Source organism: Micromys minutus (assembly GCF_963924665.1).
Source record: "Micromys minutus genome assembly, chromosome: 19".
In the NCBI taxonomy this organism is placed as follows: domain Eukaryota; kingdom Metazoa; phylum Chordata; class Mammalia; order Rodentia; family Muridae; genus Micromys; species Micromys minutus.
The window spans coordinates 32,137,158-32,144,415 of NC_137954.1; positions in this window are offsets into that span (position 1 = coordinate 32,137,158).

The following is a 7,258-nucleotide window of genomic DNA, read 5'->3' on the forward strand; positions in this document are numbered from 1 at the left end:
CTGTCTAAGGTACTTAGAATACATTAGAGAAAAAGCAGGAAAAAAAAAAAAAAAAACCTCCTCCTGCCTTCTTAAAGAGCTTATAGTCTCATGGGGCATGGTTAAGACCTCAAACATAACATACAAGAATCATATAGTTATCAAAGAAGTTCTTACATAAAGAGCCGGGAAGGTAAGAGAGGCCAGACTGCCATATTAAATAGGGGTCAACTGTAGACAACTCCGGAGCAAAAACTGGGCTGGAGAGAAGTTAAGAAGGTATCCAGGCTAGCATCTAGCTAAAAGGAGAGCCAAGAGCTAGAAGAAACCCCCAGACAGGGGTCTGGTGAGGGTTCTGTTGTTGTGATTGTTTTGGTTTTTGTTAAAGTGTATGACAATCTAGTGTGCATGTATGTCTGTGTACCATATTCATGCCTGGGTGTCCCCAGATGCCAGAAGATGGCACAGGATTTCCTGGATCAGGAGCTACTGGTGATCGTGTGCAGCCTTCTGGGTGTTGGGAATCAAACCTGAGTTCTCTGGAAGAACAGTCGGGGCTCTTAACCTCCGAGCCATCCCTCCAGCCCCTCCTGAATGCTAGGCAGGAAGAGGGCACAGATACCGAGCACAGGTTGGACACGAGACTTTTCTGGGTTGATAGTTACGTGGCAGAATCCTACTTCCGTGTTTAAACGGGCCCTTCCGGAACTGACATAGGAGGGGCAATGGCAGGGGTCAGCGTGGCAAGCAGGAAAACAAACCTTCCCAAGTCACATGAGAAAATGAGGCCGCGGCTCAGCTGCTACAAGCGAAGCAAGCAAGCATGAGGCCCTGAACTCCATCCCCAGAGTCATATAAATCATCCCTGGTGGTTTCACCGGGAATCCTAGCACTCCATGGAGGGCCAACTAGAAAGATCAGAAATCCAAGATCATCCTGTGCCACGAAGAAAGTCTGAGGTTGCCGGGCAGCGGTGGTATAATCCTTTAAGTCCAGCACTTGGGAGGCATTGGCGGGAAGATCTCTGGGATCTAGGCCAGTCTGGTCTACAGGTGAGTTTCACTACTTTCAGGGCTACATAGAGAAATCCTACACAGAGAAATCCTATGTTAAAAAAATAGAGAGAGAGAGAGAGAGAGAGAGAGAGAGAGAGAGAGAGAGAGAGAGAGAAAAGAAGGAAGGAAGGAAGGAAGGAAGAAGTTTCAGGTTAGCCTGGGAAACATGAGACAATGTCTTAAAAACAAAGAGCAACAAACAAACCCCACAGACTAAGAACTAATAGAGAGATGGCTCAGTGGGTACAAGCTGTTGCCTAGAAAGCCCTGAAGTGACCCCCAAGTAAGGGTGGAAATTGAGGATGGACTCCATAAAGGTGTCTTCCTGCACAAACTCCTTCCCTAACAGTAACCAATAAGAATTAGGAACAAAAGAATTACAGGATAAAAAGTAACCCTATGTCTGACTCAATTGTTCTCCTGGACTTGCTATTTCCTTCTCTCTCTCTCTCTCTCTCTCTCTCTCTCTCTCTCTCTCTCTCTCTCTCTCACACACACACACACACACACACACACATACACACACACACACTATACAGGCTGCAGCATGCTTTTTCACTTTGGAGGCTCAAGGGATCTGTATAACCGAGCTGTGTGCCATTAGGAGTGGATCAGTTGTATCTCCAAAAACAAACTGGGTCAACGATCACGGAGGTGAACACAGGGCTGGAAAGTTCTGGAAGTGGTTCTGAACTGCTGAGCGACACAAAGAATAGAATAAGGAACGTCAGCAAGCAGAATCTGCACATCCTATAACCAATGTTACAGATACACAAAACATAGATAATCCTCGGCAGTTAAAGAGACAGGCAGAACATTGCATCTCACTCTGTCATCTTCTTAAAATAATTCTTTTCGACACAGGGTGTGCTAGTCTGCTTTCCGCAGTTGCAAGTAATAGTCTTTAAGGGGAAGCCAAGGCAGGAGCTCTGGCAGGAACCTGGAAGCAGGAACTGAAGCAGAAGCCATGACAGAACACTACTTACAGCTCCTTTCGTCTTGGTAACTCAGCTACCTTTCTTATGCAGGACCACCTACCCAGAGATGGCACCACCCACAGTGGACTAGGCCATTAGATAACTATCAGCAAACAAGAGAATGTCCCACAGACGTGCCCACAGGCCAAACCTCAATTCAGGTGCCCTTTCCCCATGTAATTCCTCAGATAAGGTTTTTCCTTCATAGCTGTGTCAAGCTGACAACCAAAATTAGTCCTGATATAGAGTCTCACTTTGTAGCCTTGACTGACCTGAACTTGCTCTGTAGACAAGTCTGGCCTATGACTCAGAGAGATCTATGTGCTTCTACCCCCCACCCCCAGAGCTGGGATTAAAGATATGTACCACCATGCACCGGTATAATGTTTGCCTCTAAACCAGTAGTTCTCAACCCTTTAACACAGTTCCTCATGTTGTGGGGTCATCCCAACAATAAAACTATTTCATTACTATTTACAACTGTAATTTTGCTATTGCTATGAATCGTAATGTAAGTATCTGATATGCAGGGCATCTGATACGTGGTTCCTTATGAGAGTTGTGACCCACAGGTTGAGAATTGCTGCTCTAAATGGTTTTGGAGTAGCTTAGAGTTTGCCAAAAGTCAGATGTGAAGAATACAGGAGAGGAGTGGGGAAGAGAGAGAGAGAGAAAGGGGGGTGGGAGGGAGAGAGAGAGGGGGCGGGTAGTTATAGAAGTGGAGTGTGGGAGCATTTATTGGTATGTAAGAGGGACTAAAACTTCCAAAGAACAGTTGTCTTAGCGTTTGTCAGCCTAAGTACCAATAACAGTGTTCAGGGCTCTTCACTATTCCACATGGCCACAGATGTCAGAGTACAGCTATTCAAAGAAATCCTAGGAGAGACTGCTGCCCTAGAAAGAGAGGTCTTGAGGCCTCAGCTGCACCGAGGAAAGCCAACCGAAGTTTAAATAGAACCTACAGAGATCCAGTCACGTGAAGCAGAGGTCGGAGGATCATTTAGGCAACCGAGGGCGAGGCTCCAAGCCACCTGGTATCATCTGGAGCAATTTGCAGGTTAGGAATGGCACAGGCGTGAACAGTGATTACTCACAGGCCACCCAGGCAGGACAGGTGAGCCCAGACAGCATATTTAACATTCCTGAAAGGGGCTCCTCTGGGCTTTGTATCTATCTGAATTAAAAACCACAAAAAGAAGTACTGCTTCAATCTTTAAAAGGGCAGAATAGAACAAGATATGATTCCACTTCAGAGGTCCGCAGGCTGCTACTTACGTTTCCCCAGCTTGCTCAAGAGCACAGTACATCATACTACAGGAACCCACAACAGAGTCCTTACTGTGGCAAGAGTGGGGATGGGGGACTGATTTCCTCCTTATCCTGAATCATCGATGAAGTCATTGAGTTGTCATAGCAACTTCATAAGGACGGTAAAGGAAACTGAGGCACGGAAAAGTCCAACAAAATGCTGAAGGTCCTAAGCGAGACATTTAAGGTTGGAAGTGAGACTAACTCTAAAGTCCATCAATGCTGTCCTGTCTCCGGAAGGACAGGGTCACAGAGGACACCCAGGGCCAGTTAAAGATGGACTTACTCCACTTCCTCTCTCTAATTAGACATTAAGGACGGACATGCCATTTCTGTGGTTAGCAGCATGTGGGGCACTTCGTCTGACAAGTGGACTGAACTGAAGATGTTTACTTGCAACAAATAAAAACTTGTATGGACCGAGTGGAACAGAGCCCTCAACGCAGGCCCCCGACCGACTTTCAGGCCATGTGACTACAGTGACTCTAGCCAATCCAAGTATAGTCCTCAAAGATTAGCAGGAGAGGAGTTTCTTTTATGGAAGCTTCTGGAAATCAAAGCTGAACTGCGGCTATGGTTGCCGTGCGGTGGCCCTGAGGTGACACACACTAAATGGAGGGGGAGTTGGGTACATTTCAAACCAGGAAGAGCGCAGGTAGGGTCACCCATGGTACGCTGCACTGTGTTTCCCACTGAAGCCACCACTTTCTGGATCGTTGGTAGCCTCGGGGCTGGGATACCAAGTGATCTTTTAGTGTACAATTATTTACAGTAAAAGTGGCTGCAGGGATGATCTGTCCACTTGCTCCAGGGATCTTCTTTTTATACCTGTTTCACTCTGATCTCTAAGCACAGTACCAACGACAGACCTGAACGGGAGCAATTATCAGAGTGGATAGTCAGAGCATTTTCTCCTCTTGGGGACTGAGCTCGAGTATTTCAGGAGATTTCCCTATTTCCAATAACTTTTCAAGTGAAGAGCTTTCTGGCTAGCAGTTGAGGACTCTGGAGGGTGCAGCAACAGCCTTCCAGAGGCAGGGTACAGGACAAATCACCCAGTTAAGTCTTGTCCCCAGATTGAACTGGGAAAAAGGACACTTTCTTACCTTTGGATCTTCGCCACCATCCTTTTCATCCAGTATAGGGTTGGATTCCCAAGAAAGAGGTAGACTGCAGAGGTATTTTTCCTGTGGCCCTCACAGACTACCTGGCGAAAGCAACTTTAAGAGAGGGTTTATTTTGGCTGGTGTTTGAAAGTACGGCCTGTCATAGTGCAGGAGGTAAGCGGCAGGAGCCAGACACAATTGGTTATTTTGTATCCCTGGTGATTAGGAAGCAAAGAGATACATTCTTGGACTCAGATCACTTGTCTCTTTTTGCTCAGTCTGGGATCCCAGCCCATAGCGCTGCCGATGTTTGGGTGGATGGATATTCCCACACCAATTATCATAACGTAGAAAGTACCTCATAGACATGGCCTGAGTTTTGTCTTTTAGGCAATTTTAGACCCTGTCAGATTGAACATCTGGCTAAATTGATCAAATCATGGTCTCCAAAGAAGAACCACCTTCCTTCTAACTCATTTGAAGCTATAGGAACAATGTGAAGGTCATCTGAAGTCTTAGTTTCTCGTGTGTAAAGTGTAAAGTCTCTAAGGATTAACCCTTACAGCCAAGGATTAGTGCCTTTTGCTCTGCAGAAGGTGTTTAGCAGCAGGAAACGTCAGGCATTATTTCTGAGGTGTCAGGTATGTAGTTCTGGTCTCACCTCAGGAGTGATGGCTCAGTGGAGGTACTTTATACCCAGTTCACCCAAAGCTGTATCAAAAGCCACACTGCCCGACTGCTGGAATTCTGTGAGAAAAGCGATGAGTTGTAACCATACTTTTTGGCTATTTTATTGGGTTCTATTTATCTGCCACCCTCTTCCACTCTAATTCCTTCCAACCCCCCAATACTAGGCAGGAGAGAAAGGTTAGAGGGGAAATGGGGGCATAGATCTCTTTAGACCAATTCCTGATGATTAGGGGCCTTGAGTTTCTAGGGGCAAGTCCAATTGTCATCATCAGAATATTTCCAACCAGCAATCCAGCAACAGTAAAACCAGCAGACACAACAGTAGGAACCACCGGCAGCTGCAGGAACCAGCAGCAGGCGATGCGTTTTTATAAAGACCAAAGGTGTGATTTTTAGAGTCAAGGCTATGCTTTGTAGAGCACAATATGCTGTGGTGGCAGGAAGTACCTCATCAGGCTGAGACAGAGACACACAGACACACACAGAGACAGAGAGAGACAGAGAGAGAAGCGGCCAGCCAGAACACGTGGAGAGAGACAGGGGAGAGGGGAAAAGGAGAGAGGGAGAAAGGAATCAGAGAGAGAAGAGAGTCAGAGAGAAAAGAGAATCAGGGTCAGAAAGAGAGAGAACAAACAGTCCGGCCTATAGCAAGCCTGGCTTACCTGGCTGTTGCTAGGCAACTGTTGGGCGGAGCTTAGAAGGAATACCTACAGCAGGGGCAGCAGCAGCCACCAGGGGCCCTCTTGGGGCTCTTGAATTTATGCCCTCTCCAGAGTCCCCACAATTCCAAACATAAACTATCTGCAGTTGGCAAAAAATCACATTCTCCTAGAGCAGGAGGCAAGTCATAGTTAAGTGGCTGTGACAATCTGAAGCAGCCCCAGATCTCGCACCTGGGACCAAAGCAAAAGCATAATCACATAACATACCTGGGTTGTTTAAGAAACCAAAAATTTGGGGGCTGGAGAGATGGTTCAGTGGTTAAGAGCACTCACTGGCTGCTCTTCCAGAGGTCCTGAGTTCAAATCCCAGCAATCACATGGTGGCTCACAATCATCTATAATGAGAAACAGTGCACTCTTCTGGTGTGTCTGAATTCTACTGCAGTATACTTAGAAGTAATAAATAAATAGATAGATAGATAAATAAAAATATTTTTAAAAAACCAAAAAAGTCACTACAATGAGTGTTTTAGAGCACCACTTTTACAATAGCTCTATCATTGCTTCTCCATGTTTTTGGCTAAGTGCAAAGTACCTGAATCTGGGACAGCAATTGCTTCTCACCAAGCTTGGACAAGGTGAGTTTGATCCCTGTGTTCCACATGGTAGAAAGAGAGAAGTCAGTCCTGACCTCTACATGGTTCCACAGTACACGCGCGCGCACACACACACACACACACACACATGTGTACACACAACCTGTAATAATAAAACTATACATGCTCCCTTCCAGTGGAGGAGAGACAGGAAGGGTCCATTTGACTTTTTCTGTGGGACCAGAAAGCCCTATGGGGGTTTTCTTTCTGATCACTAGAGCAGGTTTTTTGCCCACAGGGGCCTCTTTCTTTCCCCTGAACCAGAAGGGAAGCTCCCCTTTCTCTTTTCAGTCGTGGGCAAGAACAACGTTCCATTGACAGTGTGAATGGAGCGTTTCTTACCCCAGACTCTTCCTGTTGCAGAGGCAGGGCTTTTTCTCTTTCCCTTGGCTGCCAAAGATTGAGATTCAAGTTCTGTACTGGCCAACGGGGCAGCCGGGGAGCCTTGATTCTGGCCCAGACTGACAAAGGAGGGCAGCTTGGTGCGGTGTCTTCGGGCTCGGTCATTCTGTATGTCATTTCTCAGATATCTGAGTCTGAAGATTGTCCCTCCTTCCACTACTCAGGACCATTTGACCACCTTGTAGAATCTGCTCCTTTCACTGTGTACTCCATCGCCCGCTTCCTTTGGCCTCTGAGTCATCTGGCCTATTATACTATACATGGGACAGAAACACTCCTAGATGAGACACTGTCTGGGGCCCTGTCTGGCAGAGAGCTGCTGCTCAGTACATAGGTGCTGGCAGAAGCATGAAAGCTACTTACTGCTGGTTTCCCTTGAAGGCCTAGGGACTGCTTTTCTGATAAGTGAATAATGAAGCCAGA